Source organism: Mandrillus leucophaeus, unplaced genomic scaffold (genome assembly GCF_000951045.1).
Source record: "Mandrillus leucophaeus isolate KB7577 unplaced genomic scaffold, Mleu.le_1.0 Scaffold64, whole genome shotgun sequence".
Classification (NCBI taxonomy): domain Eukaryota; kingdom Metazoa; phylum Chordata; class Mammalia; order Primates; family Cercopithecidae; genus Mandrillus; species Mandrillus leucophaeus.
The window spans coordinates 922,291-930,714 of NW_012106919.1; the positions used below are offsets into that span (position 1 = coordinate 922,291).

The 8,424-nt window shown below is 46.0% G+C and overlaps 1 long non-coding RNA gene across 1 annotated transcript in view; it reads left to right on the forward strand.

Moving 5' to 3' along the window:
- Window positions 1-2,483, forward strand: part of LOC105554317 — an 8,152-nt gene extending 5,669 nt beyond the window's left edge. The window contains exon 3 of the long non-coding RNA XR_001008306.1: window positions 777-2,483. This is a non-coding gene — a long non-coding RNA (uncharacterized LOC105554317). The remainder of the gene's footprint in view (window positions 1-776) is intronic.
- The last annotated feature ends 5,941 nt before the right edge of the window (window positions 2,484-8,424 follow it).

Genomic DNA, 8,424 nt, shown 5'->3' on the forward strand with positions numbered 1-8,424 from the left:
CACCATGCCAGCAATTTTCTTTCTTTCTCTCTCTCTCTCTCTTTCTTTCTTTCTTTCTTTCTTTCTTTCTTTCTTTCTTTCTTTCTCTCTCTCTCTCTCTCTTTCTTTCTTTCTTTCTTTCTTTCTTTCTTTCTTTCTTTCTTTCTTTCTTTCTTTCTCTCTCTCTCTCTCTCTTTCTTTCTTTATTTCTTTCTTTTTTGTAGAGACAAGGTTTTGCTATGTTGCCCAGGTTGGTCTTGAACTCCTGAACTCAAGCAATCTGCTCACCTCAGCCTCCCGAAGTGTTGGGATTACAGGCGTGAGTCACCATGCTGGGCCAGGAAAAGCAACTATTTTTGAACTACGAAGAACACGTGAAGAATGCCAGGGCACAGCTAAGGGAAATATGGTATTTGTGCAAACTAATGCTAGTGGATGCAAACTGTAGCAGGAAGGAAAATGGCTCATTCCCAGGACTCTCCTGGGACATTCTGCAACATCTGACACTCCGGAGGCCCAGTGCTGGCTGCTCTGTAACCTTACCGTGGCCTGGAACTCAGAGCAAAGGCTCATTTTATCACATACCACTTGGCCATCTCCACTAGCTAGCAGTAAGCAAGGACCAGTGGTTGGCAGCTTGCCAGGGAGAGACATGTTAGCAAGAGGGAAAGAAAAGCCACCTGCTTCTCCTCCTGAGACCATGGGGTGAGGGGAAAAAGAGGTCACATCTCAAGTTTGGCTGTCTGCATATTTGCTTCTACCAGGCTGGCTCTTAAGTCTCTTCTGCTGTTTTTCAGGAACCAGAGAATTCGCATAGCTCTGATTAGACATCAACTCGGGGCATGCTAAACATTTCAGCCTGGACACCCTGAGAGGAGCCAGTGCCATTGGCGACAGCTGCTTCTGTGAGGGTTTTTGCTTGGCCAGAGAGGCAGGACCCACTCCTTGGCATTTTGAGGAGCGGTGCTGGGTGGGCAGTGACTGCACTAGCAACAGTCTATACCAAGAGAAGGCCTCAAATTCCCAGAGAAGAAAGGCAGCGAGGCCAAGAAACATTGCTGCCGCTTAACAAGTGAAGACTCATAGTGGAGAATAGGAGCTGAACGCGCGAAGGAGTTTGGGCTTTACTGCCTTCTCTCCTAGCATTGGACAGATCTTCTCTGCTGTGATTATTCTCCATGAATCATCATCCATAGAAAGTGACTGAGGCAATAGAAAGTGAATAATGAATCCCTCAAATAGGCTTTTGTGTTTCTGCCTGGAGGGTTTTGGAAATAACTTGCATCTTAATCTTTTCGACTTAGAATCATAGAACTTGGGAGCTGAAAAGGACCTTCATTAGGACGTGTGGCCTCATAGAAAGACTGGAAGAAAAGATTTGTGGGTATGAGCCTCTGGTTCATCACTAAAAATGGGCATAGCCTAACATATATTGGAGGCTTTCCTTGTGTCAGCTACTCATTTATTCTTCCCAAACCTTGGGAGGCAGGTGCTGCTATTCCTCCATTCTGCAGAGGAGGAAGGGAGATGAGGAGACAGTAGATCACCAGAGGGCACCATGAGGGGTGTGCTGGAACCATCATGTGGAACTGGCCCTGGTTCCAGAACCCACATCCTCTTGGTCATTCTACTCCCTCATCAAGTGGCTTTGGACAAGTAATTTAACTTCTTTGGGTCTCAGTTTTCTCCTCTGTGATCTCTAAAGTTTTAAAATTGCTAACAGTCTGCATCTGCCACCCAAGCATGTGTTTTTACAAGTCAGAAAAGTGTAGCACAGAAATGTTAAGTGACTTGCCCTAGGTCACTCAGGTTGCTAAGGGCAGAATCAGCACAGAAACCCAGGCCCAGTGACCACTGCCCCCAGGCAAGACGTCCTTCCCTTCCACTCCACTTTGGCAGGTGTTCTAGGGGAATCCAACTCCTTGCCTTAGAGGAAACCTGTTCGATGATATCAGATAGACTGGAGATGTTACATTTTGGTGTGGCCAATCATAACACCAGGATGAGCTTAGGAGGCTGGTTATATTTGTTTATCTAAGTACCTCCAACCTGTCTGTCTGTCTGCTGTTTGTCTTTCTCAGGTCATACATAGTGATCGAACCCCACCTGGTAACCGCAGGGAAACAGCATGACTGGTGTGTTACATCTATGCATGCCCCCAGTGGTATCTCCAGTTGTTTGTCCTCTTCATGCAAATGTTGCCACCTTGTGCCAGCTCTCTCACCCAGCTTCCTTCATGACGACAGTGGTTGCAATTCTGCCCCTCTCTCCTCCTTCCCCTGTCCTTGACTCCCTACGTCCAGAATCTGATCATTTACTGGTGTGCACCTGGGATGTGATGTGTGCCTTGGGAGGAGACAGGGCCCAACAGGATCTCAGCTGTGCTCTCAGTGCACACCACATTACAAGCATCCTCATCCCAGTATCCTCCCTATTGAAAAAGAGATGGGAAAGGGGTGGATGTGTCAATAAACACACCATTGAAAGTATCTGAAATAGAACAAGGAAATCCTGGGTGAGGCATTATTCACAATGTGTATCCATATATGTGTGAGTGTGTGTGAGAGTGTGTGTGTGTGTGTGTGTGTGTGTGTATTTCAGACAGTCTGAAATGAGCTCTCACCCACTGGTGAGTGGAAAATTAGCTTTGGCAAGTGAAGAACTGGGTGACAGGTGAGGAAGCCAGCAGGGTATCAGTGTTATCCTTCTCCTATTGCTGTTTCTGTGTTGCTAACAACATCTCTCCCACCTCTCCCTGTTCCATGAAATGTAATTAGGTAGAGTAGAAATGACTTGGAAGGGCTTGGGCATGTGGGGAAGTGATATGAAGATGTTACAATGGCCTTGTGACCTTGTTAGTGAGCCATGTGCTTGCAGGTGGGCTGCGCTAGGCCAGTTGGGAATTAGCATTTTCCTGACGGCCCATGAAGCAAGCTGTGTGGTTTACATTTCTAGTGGGTGGAAGAAAAGATGGCACTCCAGGGACTAAGTCCTAGGAAATGCTGCCATCTGGCATAATGTTGGAGGCAGTGTGTGCCAGGACCAGGAGGCAGGAAATCTGGGTTCTTGGGCTGACTCTAGATTGGCCCTATAATCTCTAATGCCTCAGTTTCTCTAATTGTAAAGTGGGACAGATAGTCCCACTGCTACCTTCTTGTGAAGGTAAAGTATGCAAAGGCCCTTTGAAATGTCGAGAGCACAGTTCTAAATGTGAGGTTTGCCTGCCAAAGGAATTTGCCAAGCCTACTGGGAGGCAGCGGTTTGCTTCTGTGTCAGTTTCCACTGTCTGTGCTCAGACAGGTACTTAAGCATCTCACATCCATGAATCTTAGCTCCTATCTATAGTCAGCAAATAAGAAAAAGGGCAGGCTGATGCTCTGCTTCTGTCTGATCTTCTTACCAATCCTACCCTCGCCTCCCCTCCCCCTGACCTGATGCGATCATCTTGCTGCTCTCCCTCATCTGCTCTGGGCCTGTCAGTTTAATTTAACAAGGTTGTGGGAGAGGTTTGATTTAATCAAACCAGTTGCTGTATCCATCCTGCTCAGAGGTCCCTCAGTGTCACCACCGAGATTCAGATTAGACAGTGACAATTACTTCTTCTTTCCTAGCTATTGCCTCCCCCCTCCCTTTCACTCCCTGGAGGGAACAAGGAGGCAGACCAATCTCCTGGGACCTAAGAATAGATGCGGGAGGATCAAAGGAGGGAAACAGGCTCTGGCCTGAGAAAGCCCCTCTCCATGCCTTACATGGCCTTGTTTAAGGCTGGGCAACAGCCCAAAGGGTGGGGGGAATAGAAAATGTGAGCAAAGCTGCCTTGCAAAGGCTCAAGGCTGCCTGAGGACAGAGCTATGCCATTACTGATGGCCCCACAGAGATAAAACCAGTCTCCCTTATTGTCAGGAAAGTGGGGTGGAGGATGGGTAGAGAAGTAAGATAGCTGCATGCTCTATGTACTCCAGACCATGAGCATTTATTTCCAGGTTCTCAGCCTGGATTCTGGGGTCTCCGGAGCTGGGAGACAACCACAACAACAGGAAGGCGAGGCCCCATCCATCTGAGCTTCTGTGGCTCTGTTCTTGGTGTGGAAGCTGCAGTGACAAGAGGAGATGCCACCTGAGCCAGGGGCTCAGGGGCGGCTGCGTGGGTGTGAGGTAACTATGCTGTGGGTGTTGGCGTGTGTGTGTGTGTGTGTGTGTGTGTGTGTGTGTGTGTGTGTCAGCCAAGGCAGGGGAGTTTCTGGTGCAGAGAGTTCAGAATTCCAGAACAAATCTCTTTTGTTGTCATTTAACCCTTTCATTTCCCTCTCTTTTCAGGAAGTGGGTGCTCAGCACCTCTTGTTCTCCTAAGCAGCTCAGAGGAGAGACAAAGGCCTCTCCAAGGGGAGCCCTTACTTAGGGTGATAGAAATTCTTTTTCTTTTTGCTCCTTTGTGCCACATTCTTCCATTGGTCGGCAGGCAACTGACGTACCCCTCCCTGGGCCCCTTTCAGAGTCCCCCTCCCTGCCATTTGTCTCTCACCCAGATATCCAGCAGACACTACTATCCACAGGAGCTGAATATGATTAGCAGAAACCCTTCCTGACAGCTCCAAAGAGGATCCCTCAAATGCATATTCTATTGAGTGCATCTCATTGCTGCTGACAGCCGCTTTATCAATTAAATTCCACATTCCCAGTCTTCAGAGATGCCATGAACCTCCCTACCTAATAAATCATAGGCCCCCAGTTATTGTTAAATGTCCCATCAGTCTCTAATAAACTCCCTGCCAAAAGGGGCAGGTTATTTATTATGCTGCCTGGACAAGAATAAATTGGGCCCCTTTCTCAAAAGGAGAAGAGCAAACATGCCACCTTCCTCCCTAAAGACTGAGGCAGTGGTGTTAAATGGGACAATTAATCAACGTGGGCCTTGCGCGGAGAGGAATCTGGTCAGAAGCCTGAGGGAGGATCACCTGAGGTTCTCTTCCAAAAGCCAGTCAGGCAAATCCCGATGGCTGGGGGTGGCTGTGCAGTAGGCATGGGCTCAGGCTTTTGCTACTTCTCCCTCTTTCCTAATTTCTGAGGCTAGTCACCCCATAAGCCATGGGACACATGTAAAAAATGGATATTTTCCATGTTGGGAGGTAGCCAGCTAGGATTGGGCAGGGTCATGAAATAATACATTCTATCCAGAAGGGCAGAAGTTGTTTCTTGATAAACTTGATACAACATAAGTTTATAGATGGTGCCAGTTCGCTACACAGATGGCTCAAGAATATAACAATGAAAGCATCCGTGACCAGGCAAAGCAACTAGGAAGCAAAATCTCAGTTGTGCTTTGCTGGGTAAGCAGCATGTACATAGGGATGGCACTGGCACTTGGAAAGCAGTGTACCAACACCTAAAGTCCTAGGAACTGCTAGGTCTAAGAAACAGTGTGTGTTGTGGGCCTTTCCATTACTTGTCTCATATTAGATCCCAGACCTAGGTGATGCTCCAAGGTCTGCAAGTTGGGATCCAAACTGCTCGGCTTTGCCATTATCCAAGCCCCAAGTTACATTTCCAATTGCATTTCTCTTTACTGCTAAATAACACTACCCACCTTTGGAAGAGCATAACACACTCATTTTATATTCCTTATGGTAGCAAATGAAGTGCTCCTTAATATAGGGCCAGTATATCTCTGCATCCTTATGTCCAGGTCATTTCTGCCATACCTGCCTCCACTCACAGTAAAAGACTTAACTTCCCTAAAAGACTATGGCTTTCATGCTTCCACGCCTCTACACAAACTGTTCTCTGTGCCTAGAATATCTTTCTGAGACTTGTCTGCCTGGTGAGCTCTCTTTCCACTCCCACTGCCTGAAGAACGCCTTATTCATCCTTCAGGATAAACTCAGGGTATCAGCCCCCACTGCCTCACAGGACTTGAGCTTTGTCTCCTGGTGCTGCTGCCTTGGCAGAAGTGCTAGACTCCAGGAATTAGGTAAACAATGATCTTGTATGTGCAGTTGTTCTCTCACACTTCCATATATACTTTAAGCAACTTTGATTTGGGGTGTGGAGGAGAAGGACATAGAGAAGAAAGCTATTGCTCTCTGAATACCAAAAGCTGTTTTCCTCAATTTCTCAGAAGTTCTCACTCTCTCCCACATGACAGCCACACTTTGAACAACTAAGGCCCTGAAAAAATGTCAGTACTGCATATGATTTTACACCAGCTTGTGTTACTTGCATATTTCATGCTTGGTCATTTCCCTAGCTGGGCTGTCAACTCTTTTAGGACAGAGGGTAAAAAGGGCCTAGACTTTGCCGTCAAATAGATCTGAGTTCCAATCCCAATTATGAGCTCTGTGACTTTGAGCAGATTAGTAATCTTCTGAGGAGTTACTTGAGGGCAGCATCTTCTTCGGCATCTGACACATAGAAGGCTTTTAGGATAAAGTCCAGACACTAGCCTGGCCTACACTTCATTCTCCTGCCTCATCAAAGCTTACTGTCCCATTTGCATTCTAAGCTCTTTTAGAATGTGCTATGGTGGTCCTCACCTCCAGACCTCCATTTTCCCCTCCTCTGTCACAAGGCCAACTTTGATTCATTTTTCAGATCTTACCGTAGCTCTCACTAATGTTAGGAAGATGTGGCAGAGGTTGTTAGTTGCCTCCAATGTCCTTTCCCCCTTCCTCTATAGTAATGGACCTCCTCTCAAATCAGTGTATAGCTGGGCATGTGATTGTCCAGAAAAATGACATTTCCCAGATTTTTTGTGTTTTTTTTGCAAGAAGGTATAACTTTATGGCAAAGTTCTTTCCAAGAAATGCCAGATAATGTGGCAGCTTTTGAGAACATTTCTTAAAAGGACTGCTGGCATGATGACCATTACCATTTCTACTTTCTATTTTGAGTCTTCTTCCTTCCTGCTGGCTGCAATGCAAACATGACGACTGGAACTACAGCAACTGTTTGGGGACCAAGACAGAAGTCTGGGTGCTTGGGATCTTTGTGGACCAGGGCTATCAGTCCTGCTTCCAGAATTCTCTACAAGGGCAAAATGAACTTCTATCCTGGGGAGGTAACCTCCTATTTTGAGGTCTTACTTTCAATCAAACCTAATTTTGACTGCTAAGTCTTTCTTGGCTCCCCACATCTGGTTACCTCCTTGACTTCAGTAGCACCCTGCACTTTATACAGCAAATGAGGCCATCTGTTTGTGTGCATCTGTCTCCCTGAGTGCAGAGGCTCTGTTTACTTTGTTCTATTTTTGTATCTCTAGCACTTGGCTGATTTATAGGTGTTCAGAACATTTTTGTTGAATGATTAGAGATGCTTTGTAGATTGAATGCAAATAATAATATTGCCTACCTTGTGTTGCTCTGAGGGTCAAATGAGAAAAAGTGGCTTCAAAACCTTAAGTTTCCTTCCCTTCTTTCCACATTCCCCCACCGATCCTCACACCCAGGGTGGGCCACCTTACACTATGCCTTCTTTTTACTGTTTTCTTTTCCTCTGGGTTCAGAAGCCTCCATTGCAAAATAATTGGATGAGATCATTTGAATCTTAACACCCATTCTGAGTCTAAGTGTCACTCTCACCTCTTCAGTTCATATGAATCTCTTCCTCCTCTAGCTCCCTGGAAAGGCTCTCCAGGTAGATGGAACAGCAAATACAAAGGTATTGAGATGTTACAAGCCATGGACAATTAAGCATTTGGGCTAGTTTGGTCTGGTTGGAGGAGGTAGGTGTGCTGCTCTGCCAGAGAAGAGACAGGGATCCCACTGTTATTTATCTGGGGGAGGCTGGGAGACACACACAATCTAGCCCATTTCTGTATGTGTTATCCTCATGCCTTACCTAGTTATTAAATGATCTCTTGCTTTTGTGTTTTGTCTTTATAGTACTAAAAATTATGGTCAACAACACTGTTACAACTTTTGACTAGTGAGAAAAAAATTTTTGTGTTATTCACCATGGTTCCCAATAAATTACTGCAATATTTGTGCCTGTAAAACATCATAAACAACAAATGCAGCAACAGAATGCCTATAAAACTATAAATGTTTTCTGGAAATGCAGTCTTTTTGCTTTTCTTGGGATAATCCTGTGGTTCTTCAGCGGTGACTGATGTGAGTTCTACAGAACCACTGCTATGTGCATGGAGATCCAGCAGAGATTTTTGAGCAAGGTGTCAGCCATTCAATGTTTATTGGGTCCACCAGGTGCTTGGTGCTGGGCCAGAGGGTCTAGGATGACAAAATTACTGTCCTTGAGAAGCTCATAGTTTATTTAGTGTGAGGCACATACAAGTAACCAAGCAAATAAAACATAAGAGCCAGACTGGAATTATTGATAGTGTGCTGTGGGACCCTGGGGTGGGGAATAAAAAAGGGTGTCAAAAGGAGCAGGATCTGGTGCTGGACCCAAAGAGCCTAAGATATCCACTTAAGAAAGATCACTGGCCGGGCGC